This window comes from Canis lupus, chromosome 6, assembly GCF_011100685.1.
Source record: "Canis lupus familiaris isolate Mischka breed German Shepherd chromosome 6, alternate assembly UU_Cfam_GSD_1.0, whole genome shotgun sequence".
NCBI classification, from domain to species: domain Eukaryota; kingdom Metazoa; phylum Chordata; class Mammalia; order Carnivora; family Canidae; genus Canis; species Canis lupus.
The window spans coordinates 53590877-53606378 of NC_049227.1; the positions used below are offsets into that span (position 1 = coordinate 53590877).

The window sequence follows — 15502 nt, forward strand, 5'->3', positions numbered from 1 at the left end:
TGATCTCATGGGCTGTGTGATCGAGCCCCATGATGGGTTTCACAGTTGCTGGAAAGGTCTGCTTGGGGATTCTCTTCCTCTGCTCCTCCCCCCACTTGCATAAGCACATGTGTGTGTATGTACATGCTCTCTCTCAAATAAATGTTTAAATCTTAAAAAAAAAAAAAAAAACTCATCAAGGCTCTTTGCATCACTCTATCATTGCTTCCATCAAAAGGAGTACATAATAGAAGAATCCCAAGCACCAAAGCAAGGCCAGGAGAGGAAGCGTAAGTTGGACAAGCTCAAATGATAAGGTCAAGCCCCTTACTCTGACCTATACTAGGGTGAAGATCTATGACAGATGATTATCTAGTCTTTCATAAGCAACACTTGGTCTTGTGAACCTGGTAGAACAAAGGGCAAAAGTAGAAACGAAAGGAAGACTGACTGACATTTCACTGTGTGTCAGAGATTTCCACACACATCTCCTCATGTGAGTTTCACAATAAAGCTAGAAGGAGGCTTAAGTTTTTCTCATCTTAAGGATGAGGTAGCTGAGGCTCGGAGGAGTTAAGTTACTTGTGCTCAAAGGCACACAACCAATTAATGGCTGAGTTTCTGTTCATACTTGGATGTTTTGATTTTTAATGAAGCTTCTTTCTAATTATACTCAAACTGCTAGAACTTACAAAGTATATCCCCGAGATTAGGCAACAAACAGAAAGGTAAATTTCTTCTAAGTAAGTGCTCACTGTCAACTATTTTAAGAACTCAACAGACAGTGTTCTAGGTGAATAATGGCAAACACCAAATTTGTGAACTGGAAAAAGGCAGCTTTTTTGGATGTAAATGGGTCCCAGAGCAGTTGCAGTGCTTCTGGTCAAGCTTTGGTCTCCAGTCTGGAACTCCTTAAAGGAGCAATACAGCAAGGAAAGGCAACTTGAAGACTCCAAATTGCTAAGGAAACGAGCTAATCGGCATCCATGTACTTCGTATTGTGTTCATGTGGCAAAGTGTGTGGGGCTGGGGGTCATGGGTTCAGACTGCAGTGTGGCAAGAATTACCATTTCATGTCAGCGTGAGAGCAAAGAATGGAGGAATTGGCTATGATAGAAGTGTCAATAGTTAAAGCTATAATCACAACTTCAGGAGAGATCTACTATACAAGAAGGTTTAAAAATCCAATAAATAAAGCTAAATGGAGCTGCTATACTGAACCGTGGCATAAAACCATGGTTAACTGGCAACATAGAACATCATTGCATAATGGCTGAACACAACCAGCATGCTGTGGCACGCAGCGGGACGTCCAGCCTGCAAAAAGCCAGAGAGAGGTGTTGAAGTGATCCACCAAGTTATATAATTTGCAGATACTTTTGTATAGCATTTCACTGGCCGGTAACTTATTCAGGAGGTGAGAAAGGCTTGAACCCAGACTTGCAATCATGCTACAGGTTTTGAGTCTGGAAAGAAGCCAGGAAAGGGGTCATAACATGGTCTGGAATCCACAGGTGGCTCCCAATTTATCTACAAAAAAAGAATGAGAAGGAAAACTCGGAAAGTCTCTTAAACCACATTTGTGTAATCATATTTAATGGACAAGTGGCTTCTTGTAGAATTTATTGAAGTGTGGCTATGTGCATGTGCATATGTGTGTGTATTTCCTCAAGAACACGCAGGCATTATTGAAAATGATGGTATATCATATTGTTCTGGGCTCTAACTGGCATGCAAGAAATAATGCCATAGCTGTTGCCACCTTCTTTGCCTCCAAAGGGGAAGAAATGAGCTTCTGTTAAATCCATTCCCGATATCACTATTTTTTTTCTTTCTCTCTCTCTCTCTCTCCCTCTCCATTTTTCCTGCTGCCCATCCTATAAAGCTATGCTTTAGTTTTTAAAAAGCAAAATAAAATAGAGAGCTATTTTAAGACAAAATACTACACATGAGAATGATTCGGAGCTCTGGGTTTGTTTTTTAAAATTAAATAGAGAGTCAGCATGTGGGTATTGTAAATAGGCGAAGCTTTAGCTCTCCCTACAGGCTTTTGTTACAGTAGCTGTCTAAGAGGAAGAGAATATCAGAAGCTGAAAATCATCCCAAAGTGTTCATCAAACAGAGTGATTTCCTTTGTCCAAGATGAAGTCATGAGCTGTTACCTGGGTCAGCAGTGAGTTTGTGCAAATTCCTGCTGCCCAGTGACACTTAATCACATTATTGAAGCTACTGGGTCTTTTTCTTGTTCTTTTAGTGGTTCTCAGCTCTTTGTTAAAAAAAGAAAAGGAGAATAATAATAAAAAACAACAACTCCAGCAATAATGGAACGACCCTGGAAAAGCCAATCAGAAAAGCTGCTGGGGCTTTCCACTTTGTCACAGTGTCTTCAGAGTGTAGCTTTCTAGACTAACGATCACACAGGAGTTGCTGATGCTGGGTCGGTCTCAACATCCACTCCAGATGGGATCACTGTGGAATAATTTTCTATTAGGATGAGCCGTGGTTAGAAAACCAGTGGACAGCAAAGATCTTCAGTGAACCTAATATTCATTAAAAATAAAAGCCAGTTTGACAAACACACTTTGAGTCACACTCCAAACCCAAAATAGAAATAGTCCCTAGATTTTCTTCAGTGTTGCACCAGAAATGTGTGGAATCAATAGTAATAATAATAATAATAATAATAATAACCATTGATAATAATAACAAGTAAACTGTAACAATTGTAACAATTATCATTTGTTCATTTTTTGCTATTGGGTACATATACTGCTGAGTTACCTTATTTAGTCCTCACAATAATGCAAGTATGTAGGTGTGATTATTCCCTTTCACGAATGAGCAAACCAATTCAGACGCTGAGCCACATGCCCAAGGTCATCCAGTGGGTTGGGACTGGAGGCAGTGCTCCAACCCAGGACCATCTGACTGTGAAGCCAAGACCATGAACCACTCTGCTCTGCTCTGCTGACTCTGTTATCTACTATGCTATCCTGCCTCTGTTTTGTTTTTTAAGAAGATACTTCTAGATTTCACCTGACAGCAAAAATCAATTCAGCAAACACTACTGCTTTTCAACAAGCACATTTAGTATTTATGGAGTGCCAGAAATGAGCAAAAGATTTAATAGACACACAAAAAAATCGCTAAGAGGAATCTGGCGAGGAGAAATATATGAAGTAGGACAGAATATGGATGAGTCAGTTAAAGAAATAAGTGTAAAGAAGGTGAAGGAAGTAAGTAAGCTATTAAATTCACAGGCTGTCCTGGCTAACACGCCACTGAGTAGGGGAAGGAGAACAAAAGATGTAATTATGAGAGGAGTCAATATGGGGATAGACTGAAATGATGAATAGCAGAAAAAAGACAAAGAAGGACATTGTTCAGCTTTTTAAGAGTTAGAAATTAGGGAAAGGACCCGACATTCCAACATTCCATAAACATGCTTTGAATGCCAGGAATAAAAATAGCAAACGTTTCATGCCTCCTGCTGGTAAAGTTCAAGGAGGGAAAAAACAGACATATAAGCAATAAAATGTCATGAGCGCTATGATAGAACTTGTGGAGGAAAAGAGCCGTTAAAATTCTAGAGAAGAATGCCAGTTATGATTTCATAATAGGGGCAATAATTTACCAGGACCTTAAAAGGTATGGAAGCTTTTGCCAAGTTAACTGGGGAAGTAAGTTGGGAAAAGAAATATACGTAAGGGGGAAAACAGGATGTGTGAAGGTATGAAGACATGGGTTCTCAGGGGATCTGTGGGTAGTTTTGAATGGCTGGATGGAGCGTTAGAACTCAAAGGGACTGTGCAGAGAAGTAAACCTGGACAGATGGACAGGATCAAAGTCAGGGGCTCACTGGATGGGGACTTGAGGAGTTTGGACCCTATCCTGCAGGTGTTGAGTAGTCACTGAAGGGTACTATGAACCATATTCACCTTTTAAAAGTCCCTATGGTGGCAGTGTGACAGACAGAGGGTGAAAGCCAGAGGCAGGGAGACAAAAGGCAGGGACTCTGCAGCGCATAGTTGCAGTGGGGAGAGAAAGAGAAACAGGTGGGTAAACTCAAGAGAGCAAATAGAATCTGTGACTCTATGACCGATTCGGTGCTGGGAATGAAATTTGTTTTGAAATTAAACAATAGATTTTGGAATCATGCATAAAAGGATGGATGATGACTCTGCTATTTCCATATGGAAAAATAGCAATTGGAGAATTTTTCAAAAATGCTGGTTTTCAACTTCCATATTGTTCAGTGGTTAATATAGCTCTTGGCTTAAAAGATCCCTACTTCTTCAAACTCTCCGTGTCATAGAATCTGGATTTTTATTCTTTTTTAAAAGATTTTATTTATTTATTCATGAGAGACACAGAGAGAGGCAGAGACAGAGGCAGAGGGAGAAGTTTTCTGCAGGGAGCCCATCATGGGACTCTTATCCCAGGCCTCCGGGATCAGACCTGAGCGAGCTGAAGGCAGATGCTCAACCACTGAGCCACCCTGGTGCCCCTGGATTCTAATTTTTTAAAGGACCCCAGCCACTCTCTAGTTTGAAGCTCTCCTGTCCACTGCCCCATCCCATAGAGAGAATTTAAAGGTGAAAGGTTTGGTCTGGGGCAATACAGTAATGGAAGCAGGGCCTACAGTGGCCCTGGTGGCTAGACACAGGTGATACCCAGGCCACATCCATGCTTCTTAAGCAAGGACAATATGGAATATTTCTGTTTGGGTTCAATTCCAAGAAAGATTGTATCCATTCAGATAATTTTTAGGTTTTCTTTTTTACCACCGCTGTCACAAAATTTAGGTCCAGATTTATTATTCAAGTGTTATAATTTGCTCAGCTTGAGTGACTAAAAGCATCTCTTCTCCCTCCTTCTATGAGAAGAGCTTTGTTCTGTTTTATCCTTCAATACCTTACCTTGCATGGCATTTTAAAGCACCCTATGTCCACCCTTAGATCCTTTCAGATGTTTGTGATAGTAAAAATTATAAACAAATAAATTCATCAACAAGTAGCTTTCTTCTAAGCAAGAATATAATTCTATATTTTGTATTTATGGCTGACATTGGCATCAAGAGATGTATGCGAACTTGGAATATAAAAATGTCAGGGCATTTTCCATGAGCAGTAGAAAGTGTCTAGTTAGTATGAGTAGAACAATTAGAAGCATCCTTGGAATTGTGGATCTGTAAAACCTCTCCCAAAGCAGTGTTTGTCTTTGTTTGAAACATCACCAGGCAAGCCTCTTCATATTAATGGTACTTGCTACGTATTTTGCTACTCTGGCTTCTTCAGTCTCCTACAGCATCTTTTCCAGAAGATTATCTTGATAATTCAGTCATGCTTCCTTCTCTCCATCTTCAGTTCAAATATTTTTACTCGGATTAAATTTAAAATGAGAGGAGAGTGTGTAAAAGCATATAACTATAACTTATACAAACATAAAAAGATGTAATAATATCAGTACAGGAAAGGCATAGGAATTCTAGCTAGAATAAAAGCAAAAGAAATCTTACCAAGAAGATGTGATAAATGGTGTCACTTATGTGCTGGAGGCAGATGGGAACTGTTCTTGTAATATGTTAATTATACGGCTAAATTCTAGAAATGAGATTGGAAAGCTTTCTCAAAATTTTATGGGGGGAAGGTGTAGAGAAACATAAGTTCTACTGTAGGTTTAGCAAGGTGTACATTAGGAGGGATTGGTCATTCCAGTGGAGGTCATCAACAAGTGGTATGGGAGAGGCGAGCCTATGGCATCCAGGAAAAATACAGCATAAAATGAACAGCTGTATAAATGACATCAGATGGTGAGTATATTTTATAAACCAATGGTCAGGACTTGGAGGTCTAACAAGTCTGGATATATTTATGGTGTTAATGGAAAAGAATATTGAGATTAGCATTAATTTTGAGATGTGAGGTCATTGTACCATAATAAATATTAGTTGATTTTGAGGTACAATGAATACTTGACTATTTGCATTCTCTTGAAAATTGTGTTCACCGTCTGACATGTTTGCAGTTTGGGTGGTAACCTGAACTTCAAATTAAGTGAAAAGTATTCTTCATACTTTTTTGTGCCTTTTCAACTTTTTTTTTTTTTAATTTTTATTTATTTATGATAGTCACACAGAGAGACAGAGAGGCAGAGACACAGGCAGAGGGAGAAGCAGGCTCCATTCACCGGGAGCCCGACGTGGGATTCGATCCCCGGTCTCCAGGATTGCGCCCTGGGCCAAAGGCAGGCGCTAAACCGCTGCGCCACCCAGGGATCCCTCAACTTTTTTGATTGCAAACGGTGGCAATAAATACTTTTAATTTTACAACCCATTAAAACCCCACACAAATACACACATAAAAGTATAACAAAAGTTTCGGAAAAAAATACTCTTACTAAATATGTTACATTTGAGATCTTTTCTATTCTTTTAGATTCTATTATTTTTATTAGAATCATGGTGTGAGCCTCTAAATGGATTCCAAGACCCACTAATGAGCTGTAACCTGCATTTTGAAAACCCTTGCTTGAGATGATTGTTGTCATCTTAACTCAGCATAAATCAGAGAATTCATTTGATCCAAAGGGCTGCAACTCCATGAATATAGGATGATTCCACTGGATCATATAAAAGCAGGAGCAAAGTGTTTGACGTTGGGAAATTGCAGAGGGTGAATTCTTAGCAGGAGATTTATTGGCTTTATGACCAGAACCACCATGCTTAGAGTCCGTGTTTTTTGTGGTGGTAGGAAACCCAAAGAGAGGAGAGAAACAATGCTATTTTTCTAATAAAATATTGAATTTCTATTCATATGATTTTCTATTGCAATTATAATCTGTTGTAAGCCTGCACTGCAGGGACAGAGTCTAATTCTCTCTGAGGCAGAGCCTGGCATCCTGTTGGCAGCCAACACATGTTTATTATCGGTAATAACAATAATAATACTAATAATGATAACTTGATGATTAGAATGCCTTGCAGTAACACCCAAAGCTCAGATGAAAAGAACTCCTTTAACTCTATTCCAGGGTTTATACTTCTTCCAATCTTGGAAATGAATTCCATGTTCCCCTGTTCCTTCTGACTGTGTCTACTTGGCAAACATTAATGTTTTCATGTGTGTTTTTTTTTCCTTACAGACCTTAGAATTAAATGCCTTCACTTTAGTCTTCTTGTTTGTCTTACCAGAATCACTGGTGAAATCAACACAGCTAGAGTGGGGAGATTCATTTAACTGTTGCTTCAGAAGCCATGAAAAGAGCAAGAAGCCTGCAGACCGTCATTTGTGTATGTATTTTGTGTACGTATATGTGTGTGTGTGTGTGTGTGTGTGAGAATGTGTGTGTGTTTCTGCAACAGCACACTTAATCTTAATTTTCTCAAATTCTCAGTGATAAACTTATTTCTAATGAAGAAAGAGGAAAGGCTTTTTTTAATGCCAGTGTGTGCTTTCTTCCCAGACTTTATCAAAGTTTGTATTTTCAAATTGAGGCTCTCATTCCACAGTGACCTACACAGGAGAGAATGAAAGAAATGGAGAAAAAAAAGAAAGAAAGAAAGAAAGAAAGAAAGAAAGAAAGAAAGAAAGAAAGAGAAAGAAAGAAGAAAGAAAGAAAGAAAGAAAGAAAGAAAGAAAGAAAGAAAGAAAGAAAGAAAGAAAGAAAGAAAGAAAGAAAGAAAGAAAGAAATGGAGTAACTACACGCCATCAGGAGGGGAGGAATGCCCGGGATGTAACAGGGGGGAAGGGGGGGAAAGCTACCGTGATAACGTGGGAGGGAGAGGCAGGAAGCAGAAGACACAAAGAGGATTGCAGTGTGGCCACAGCAACAGATAGATAATCTGAGTACCAAGCCATGCAGAAGGAAGGAAACAGAGGCACCCTCTAACGGGGTGAGGGAATCCCAAGTAGAGAGAAAGGAGAGGCAGGAGAAATGGGGCCTTGTGCCAGGCTGGAGAGGAATTACTAGTGATGTCATCTTTCATAACTAGAAGTCTGAATTGGCATCTATTGGCTTGCTCTAATTCAAACCTTTTTTTCCTCTTAGATTAAACATAGGTATATAATTTCAACTTCTTTATCTGAGTATACACGTGCTGTAAGAAATTTCGCATGTTTTAGCGTCATGCTCAATGCTGCCTGCTGTTCACTCCCAAAGAGTATGGTACAACCAGACTTATCCTTGACTATTTTTATTAGCTGTGGCATCAGCTCTTAGTTGGTATCACATTTAATTAAAATTCGGGTTATTTAGTGGAAGGATCACACTTCTTCTTACTTGTATTTTTATAGGTTGGGAGTTATGATCCAAGCTACTTCCATGAATTGGAGTTATGTGGTGTATGATGATTAGGGCAACCTGACTCCAACCTTGGCCTGATAACTAGCTACTTACCGTGCTTTTAAGAATTTCTTCCTTTGTAAAATGGAAGTAATAATACCTACCTCACAAGATTGTTGGGAAATTAAAATGCAATGGTAATTGAGAAGCACTTAGCACAACCTGGCACAGTATAAGGGACTAGTTAAATACCTGTTATTATATACTCCTTATAAAGATTGCGCTTGGTGGGGTTCACGTAAGAGCGAAGAAACAGGTAGGAGATTACGATTTATTTTAAATTTTATGTCAGGTAGCACTGTAGGCATGTACATCACAGCATCTGTCCCTGGCCCCCACTGGGGAGGGGGGGCCAAGGGGGTTACAGGTGCAGGAGGAGGCAGTCACTGATCATTGGCAACACCTACATCCTCTGCTTTCTCCTACCGGCTGGATATGAAAAGCAGAGTTAAACACCATGACATCTACTGCTCTTTATGTTAAATAAACCAAGGCCTTCCATAAATTAAAATGATTTCCTTATGCAGCATGACACAGGGTTATCCAATTTGCCAGAGAGGTGCAACCGAGTCTGTTGTAAGGGGAAAGTGCAGGTAGGCTGTGTTTAAAACTGCAAGTACCATGTCAAAAAAATAAAAGCCCCTCTCAGTTTAGTAAAAGCATTTGCTTAGGCCCTAATAAACTAAGAATGGAAAAAGGTTAATTGACAAAATGATACTTGTCTAATGCTGTCCTGAGCATTGCACTCAGGCAGATGTGTGAGACAGGGATCCTGCTGTGCTGACAAGGATGATTATTATAACTGACTCTTTTTGCCCTCAAGGGTGTGTAGTTTCTAGAAGCTTTTCACCCTGGAATCTCAGTGTTGTACTAGAGCCAATTCAAAGAGGGTTGTAAAACCAGAAAGCCAAAGGACAACACAGTTCACACTTAATTTAAGTGTGTTGAGGCAAGGCCACAATTTGGCACTAGTCCTAACTGGTGTGGTGGAAATTCTGCTTTGCATTTACAACTTCCATTGATGGAGCACTTAACCGTGTGCTAGACAACATGCTGAGAGCTCCAGATCCTACCTCTCCTTCTATTCCCATAGTGATTCAGTGAAGTAGTCGTGTAAGCTGGCTGGGTCCAAGGACCCAGAGAGGGTCCTGAAGGACCAGCCAAGAGGGTCCTTGGCTTTTGTGTGGGATAGAAATTAAATATGAGCCAAGAGAAAATGAGAGCACAGTTTACTGAAGATATAGAGAGTGAGTGCATATACTGACAGAGCGTCCAGGAGACTCAGGGAAAAAAAAAAGAATGAAGAATGAGTCTGAAAAAAAAAAAAAAAAGAATGAAGAATGAGTCTGGGCTTTTTATTGAGGATGATGGTCTGGTGTACGTGTCCTCTCAGGCATCCAGAAACTTGTCAAACAAGGACGGTACTCAGGTGTCCTCCATATGTTCACCTAAGCCCTTGAGTCAAAACTGTTCGGGTCAAGGCATCTAGAGTCAGTTGTCTTAGAGAACTTAACAAGATGACCCCACCAGTCACTCCTTCGATGTCATCGCTTGTGCTGGAAGACTCCAGAGGAATCATTAACTCCTTGACCTTCACAAAGAGAATGTACATTATCACTACTGGAAGACTTGTGGCAGGTGGAGGTGCAGGTCCTAGCAAGAATAGAGGCAGCAAAAAAGCAGTCCTTTGTGTGGGTCCCCTAAGTTTCCTTACCTTAGCAGGAGTTCGTCTCCTGCGGGGACAAGCGAGGAAGCTGAGGCCACTCCAATACTGTCAGTACACTTTCAGTTTTCCAAAGCATTTGATAGTATCGATGTATTCATTCAAACTTTTCTTTTCCGTGCATGGTTGAATCATTTACTGATAAAACAATTGTTGTAGATAAAAGGTCTGACTCAGTTCAGAAAAAAGAAAATGATTCCTTAAGCCTTAAAAGCCTTAAATTCCTTAAGAAAAAGGCTTAAGGAATCTAAATGTTTAGATACATTGTTGGCTGCAAGAGAAGGGCAGCTGCTTGACTTCCCAACTGAATAGGATGGGAGAAACTCAAACCTCTGTGTTTGTTTGTTTTTTTGTTTTTTTTGCTTTCCAGAGAATGACCAAAATTCACTGGGAACATCAGCCATTTTGATCTGGAGTTTAAGAGAAGTGGTCCTTTGGCTCTCTGAGGGTCTGATAGTTGAAATGAGGAGAGCAGAACAAAGAGCGAAGGTACACACAAGTATGTATGTTGAAGGGACACCTGTTGTCTTTCATAAATAGTTCTCTGCCCACTTGCAGATAAACACTTAAAACATGTTTATTTGGAAAAGCTTGGGTCCTACAGGAAGGCAGGGAATAATTGCAATTATTTCAAAGCCAGTAGGATTGTTAGCTGTGATTTAAACTAAACAGAATAACAAAAGCCTTTCCCAAGTGGGAACTAGCTCTATTTTCATAGTCATCAGAGCAAGGAGCAAGGCTCTTAAAACCTAAATGTCTCACAAGTACCTTCTAATGGGTTTATTACTTTGTTTATTCTGCTTAGAGCAAGTCAGGGGGCAATTTGGAATTTGCATCATTAAAAATCTTTTTTTTTGAAAGTATGTTGACATTTCAATCGCTGGTTTTGAAGGGCCTTAAACAGCTATCTTAATATGGGCAATGGTCATCTGTCCCTTAAGCGAGGCACAGGTCATCATGCACCTTCCCAGGTGGGTTGTTACATATAGAGACACATTTCCCTCCACTAATATGCCTGCCTTCCCCAAATGGACAGGTGTTGTGGTTATTTTGATCCTTTTCACTTAAATCGTCTCTAAATGCTACTTTCAGATATAAGATATATAATCAGAGTGTCGATATTTATTCACAAACATTCCTTTTTAAAGTCAAACTTATGTTTTTTCTTTCACTTTTCATTTCTAGAGAAATGTTAGAACATCCCAATGATGAACTCCTGCTTGTGCCCTCACACGACTGGGCTAGCTCCACAGTGTTCACTTTCCTTAAATACTCTTCCAAGAATCCTTTCCTGACTTCCCTTTAGACAAACTAAAGGACTCTTTTAAGAGGCAAAGATACTGGGAACGCAGAAAAAGGTGAACACTCACCAAATGCACAAAGTAATTGTTGGTGAAAGGTTAGAGGACTTGTTTGTAATTTCATTGTCTCTTAATTTGAATATGTGACCTTATATAGTATGCATACTTTGGATTTTAATATAAACTCTTTGAAGTATAATAAGAGTTCCACTATCTTTCTCTGAGTTATCACTGAATAGTGGATATAGTTAGGTGTCAGGACTTTTGACGTTCAGGTCTTGGGAAGAAGAAAAACAAGGAGAAAACATCACACATATGGAAGATTTGTCATCGAAAACCCTACCAACTGGGACCAGTGGACAAGTTTTTTACCCTCTCTGAGGTTCAGTTTCCCCAGAAAATATATATGTGCATAAGGACATACATACATACATACAAACTCTGTGTGTGTGTTTTCATCAAAGCAAACATTGCACCGGACCAAGTTAACCAGGCAAAGAAGGAAGATTTTATTCAGGGCTGTAGCAGTAGGGGAGAGAGACCAGAATGCAGTCTGAACCGAATTCTGCTGAAACAAAGCATAGGACAGATTTTAAGAGTTGGGGTAGGGATGATCCTGGGCCACTTGCATTTGCTGATTGGCCTTATCCAAAGGAAAAGTAAGCTTCCTTGGATCTTCATGACAGGAGGTACTTTTGCAACTTGGAGGAAGTCATGCCTGCACTATGTTGCTCACCTTTTCCTCCCCTAGAAAGTGGGAAATAGGGGTGCTATTTCCCTGGATGTTCACGTTCCAAAGAGATGGCTCCCAGTTCCCTGAGAAAAATATTCTTGGGTTGCCAAATTGGAAAGAGGCTTTTAAAAAGATTCACATCCCAAAGGGCAGAGAAAGCATTTACAATGAAAAGTTTTTTTTTAAGTGACGGTTCTAGCAAAAGAGAGGTCAGGGGCTTAGAGTCCATAGGAAGCCCAAAGTTTAGTCCCACTTAGGGGATGGTTAAGATCCTTGTGGTCAGTATATGCTCCGGAGTGTGGGAAGGGAGAGCTGTGTGGACAAGACTAGATGCTCCTGTCCTTTTCTGCCCTGTAACTTTAGGTGTCTCTTGCTGTGCTCCCCAGGCATCTCTGGCACTTCAGCTCCGCGCAGGCACTGGGCCCTGCACAGGTAGCCTCACCGGGGAAGGCTGGAAGGCCTGAAGCAAAGTATCACCTTGCTGCTTTGAGTGCGGCATTAGCATCACCCAAAGAACCTGTTAGAAATACAGGAGCTCCAGGCCTCACTCCAGACCCAGAGAATCAGAATCTGCATTACAAAAAAAAAAAAAAAAATCCTTAGGCGATTCGCAGGTACATTAAAATTTTGGAATAGAAGAGCTTCTAAAGGGAACCTCTGGCAGAAAGCAACACGGCCGTGACACCTGCTGTTAAGTGAGAAAAATAGAGGGTTCAGCACCACGTGCACCCTCAAGGTGACAGCCACCATGCCGAGAAGTTGCTGACCTGAAGGACCTGGATCTTCCTCAGGTTAAGAATTTTCAAGGAGTTTCAGGAACCTTCCCGCCCTTGTCACAGAGAGCTGGCCATTGTCCTTGTCCAGATTTATTCTCTCGCGTCCCCCAGGCCCCTGGTCAGAGCCGCCTCCCCTCGTCCCTGCCAGCCGGGGCCCTGGGATCCCCCTCCCCCCTCCCCCCCTCCCCCCTCCCCCGGGGCGGCCCAGGCACCTGCTCACCGCCAGCCTCGGCTCCGAGGCCTGTGCCCAGGTCCGCACACCTGGATCGCGACACGCCGTTTGTCGTTCGGATCCCTCCGCTCCTTCCAGGGAGCAGCCCGGATTTCCGAAAGAGTAAATTCATACTGGAATTGGGAAGCGATGGGCGGGAGGAGGCCAGCCTCGGCCTGGCGGCGGGATGCGCTGTGTGTGTGTGGGGGGGTGGGGGGCTGGGGGGATAGGACGGCGGACGGGGGGGGTCCGCAGAGGGTCTGTGTCTCCCGGGGAGCACCCCGCAGACAGCGCCGCCCAGCACCCCCACCTTTATTTCTATTTTCTCCGCTAAGAACACCTGCCCGGTGCCCAGCACCTGCTCAAGGCCAACGCCCTGAGACCTGCAATCTCACGGCACCTGGGGGGAAGGAGCTGGGGTTTACCCCCCCCTTTAAGATTGTATTTATTTATTCATGAGAGAGAGAGAGAGAGAGGCAGAGACACAGGCAGAGGGAGAAGCAGGCCCCACTCAGGGAGCCCGACGCGGGACTCGATCCTGGGACCCCAGGATCAACGCCCTGGGCCTAAGGCAGGTGCTCAACCGCTGAGCCCCCTGGGGCCCCCCAAGGAGCTGTTTTAACTGAAGTAGGTCAGCCGGGATAGGTTCTTGGAGATGCCCACCCTCCCTCCCCACACCCCCCGCCGCGGATGCACGTCGCAGGCCGGGTCTGACGAGGGTGGGGGGGGGGTGGGGGGGGTGACCCGGGGTCGGCCCGGGGCGGAGGGATGGCGGGGTCCGGGTTCTCAGGCCCCCCTCCCCCCTCTCCCCCCTCCCCTATGGAGCGCAGCCAGGGCGCCCCCGCAGCGTCCTGAATTCCTTGCGCAGCAGAGAAAACCCTGCAGAATTGCAGTCCCAGCTCCCCCGGGCCCTGCTGGTCCCCCGGGGCCCTTAGCGGACCTCTCGGCGCTTGGGTTCCTTCGGGGGCGGGGGAGAAGTCGGACTAGCCCAGTGGTCCCCAGCCCTGGCACCCGTTAGAATTGTCTGCGGATCTTTAAAAAAAAAAAAAAAAAAAAAAAGAACAAAAAACGAACCCTGGAGCTCCACTCTCCATCAGTTAAATCAGAATCTGTGCGCAGGGCTCTGGCATTAGGATCCATTTGTAAAGCTGCCAAGATGCTTCCTTCAGTCGCAGCAGGTAAGCTCTAGAACCACCGGACTAGGATCTTCAGACAGGTGTCTGAGAAGCAGCGGGACCGACGCCCTGGGGAGCTGGATCGCAGTGCAGGCTCCGGGACCCACCTCGCACAGCCCGACCCTCGCTTTAGCGGCATCCCCAGGTGCTGCCCCTAAGCAGGCCTCCCAGCCCCCTTTCCGCTCCGCCTCACGGTACATACACGGTGATTTCATTCAGGCACAGCTACAGATTTTGCTGGCTTCCTCTTTTATTTAATAATTACTTCTCGATCATGTATGTTGCGGCAGGAATCAGGTGAGGGGCTGAGGATGACCTGGCACCTACCATCACAGGGCTTCAGTGGCTGGGAAAGCCAGGTACCAACAAGGTTCTCACACAGGGTGATGCATATGAGGACAGAGGAAACCTTGAGAGTTGTGAAAGCCCCCCGTAGTCAGCAAGGAGATCAACTAGGCCAGCAAACCCCTCCCTGAAAAACGAAGTTTAAGCTTTATTACTACTGTCTCTTGTAAAAACATTGAGCTGGTTTTATAGTTATAGATACTCATGATTTCTTTTTCTTTTTCTTTTTTTTTTTAAGATTTTATTTATTCATTCGTGAGAAAGAGAGAGAGAGGGGGCAGAGACACAGGCAGAGGGAGAAGCAGGCTCCATGCAGGAAGCCCGACGTGGGACTCCATCCCGAGTCTCCAGGATCACGCCCTGGGCCAAAGGCAGGCGCTGAACCGCTGAGCCACCCGGGCTGCGAGATACTCGTCATTTCTCATGAACAAGCTGATGTCGAGCCCTCTTTATATTTATATCTTTGGGCAACTCTGAGAATTCATTCTAAATCCAATGCATTTAGCAATTACCCCCTGAAACTGTCCTCATCAAGTCTACCAAGGGCTTCTTCGTTGCAAACCTGGTATTATCTTTCTAAACCATATCTCGCCGATCTGCAGCTTTTAATAATAATAACTATTCCCATCTTGATATTCTTCTAATTCCCTTTGGATTCTGTCTTCGCCTAAATATCCCCCAAATGCAGAGCTTGAAATATGAGCATACTTGTGGTAGATCAGTTTTGGAAGTGATCTCAGAGGTGGTAAGCTGGATCATTGCCATGCACACGCCCCAACCCTCTCCCCCCAAGCCAGATATCTGCCTCCCAGCCCCCAGGACCTGTTACCTTATGTAGCAAAGAGGACTTTGCAGATATTATTAAATTAAGGATCGTTAGATGGGGAGATGATCCTAGGTTATCTGGGTGGGCTT

General features: G+C 43.0%; 1 long non-coding RNA gene across 8 annotated transcripts; it reads left to right on the plus strand.

The window, feature by feature from the left end:
• The first annotated feature begins 3587 nt into the window (after positions 1 to 3587).
• Positions 3588 to 15220, plus strand: LOC102155973. Of its 8 annotated transcripts, none has more exons than XR_005361175.1 (6): positions 3801 to 5791; positions 7172 to 7270; positions 10417 to 10545; positions 11232 to 11445; positions 12444 to 12871; positions 14826 to 15220. It is a non-coding gene; the product is annotated as an uncharacterized LOC102155973 (long non-coding RNA). The 8 variants fall into 8 exon arrangements; XR_005361174.1 differs by having other exon boundaries at positions 12467 to 12871; XR_005361172.1 differs by having other exon boundaries at positions 11232 to 11404; positions 12467 to 12871.
• Positions 15221 to 15502: the final 282 nt, after the last annotated feature.